We start from the raw sequence: 1,481 nt of genomic DNA on the forward strand, positions 1-1,481 counted from the left end.
TGAGACAGATATTCAGAGGGTCGGGGGACTATAGGGTATTTTTGAAAGAGATAAAAATGTTGAGCCATGGCTTCTAATTTAGAGAGGGAGGAAAGTGAAGAAAGGAGTTTGAGTAGACATTTTTTCAGAGAAGACATACAGATGGCCAACAGGTACATGAAAAGATGTTCAACATCACTAACCATCAGAAAAATGCAAATCACAGTGCCTGGGTGGCTCAGTTGGTTAAGCGACTGCCTTCGGCTCAGGTCATGATCCCAGAGTCCTGGGATCGAGTCCTCCATCGGGCTCCCGGCTCAGCGGGGAGGCTGCTTCTCCCTCTGCCCCTCTCCCCTCTCATGCTGTTTCTCTCCCTCTCTCTCTCTCTCTCTCTCTCTCTCTCTCTATCTCAAATAAATAAATAAATAAAATCTTTTTTAAAAAATGCAAATCAAAAACACATGAGAGATCATCAACACCTGTTAGAATGGCTATTACCAAAAGACTGGAAATAGCAAGTGTTGGTAAAGATGTGGAGAACAGGCAACCCTTGTGCACTGTTGGTGGGAATGTAAATTGGTGCAACCACTATGGAAAACAGTATGGAGGTTCCTCAAAAAAATTAAAATAAAACAACTGTATGATCCAACAATTTCATTTCTGGGTATCTATCCAAAGAAAATGAAAACACTAACTCGAAGAGATATATGCACCTCCATGTTCATTGCAGCGTTATTTACAATAGCCAAGATATGGAAACAACCTAAGTGTCCACTGATGGATGAATGGATGAATGGATAAAGAAATTGTGGTTTATATATACAATGGAATATTATTCAGCCATAAAAAAAAAGAATGAGATCCTGCCATTTGCAACAACATGGATATACCTTAAGGGCATTACACTAAGGGAAATAAGCCAGACAAAGACAAATACCAAACTCATAGATAAAAAGAACAGGTTGATGGTTGCCAAAAGTGGAGGATGGGGATTAGGGGGCAGGAGAAATTCCAGTGAGGTGCTATGGGAAGAATCAGAGCACAGTAAGTTGAAGAGTAAATGCAATGTAGAGAAGTTAAGGTGATGAATTTACACTATTTTTAAAAATTTGCCTGAGAAGAGGAGAGACAGGACAGGGCCAGAGGTGAATTCAGTCATTAAGAGACAGCTGAACATGTTTAAAAGCTAAAGTGCTTTCTCTTTAGACAATAGAAAAAGGCTGAAGTGGTCAGGGAGGTTCAGCAAGACCCTGGAGGAAACATGAGTGGGGGGAGGAAGATCACACAGATCACACATGAGTAGGGGAAAGGAGGGGTTGACCTGATCAAGAAAAAATGCTTCCTCTTCTGAGGCTAAAAGGAAGGATTGAAAGACAGATGCATATCCTGATAAACATGTTGGGGCTGGTGGAGGAAACTAGTCTAGAGAGAGGCAGGTGCTCATCCACTGGTGGTAGCACCAACCCCTAAGGCTATAGGCTTTTCCTAGCTGTGCTCAGCAA

The sequence above is a fragment of the Mirounga angustirostris genome, unplaced genomic scaffold (assembly GCF_029215605.1).
Source record: "Mirounga angustirostris isolate CCGP_5_RB_7025 unplaced genomic scaffold, mMirAng1.0.hap1 SCAF_1, whole genome shotgun sequence".
Classification (NCBI taxonomy): Eukaryota; Metazoa; Chordata; class Mammalia; order Carnivora; family Phocidae; genus Mirounga; species Mirounga angustirostris.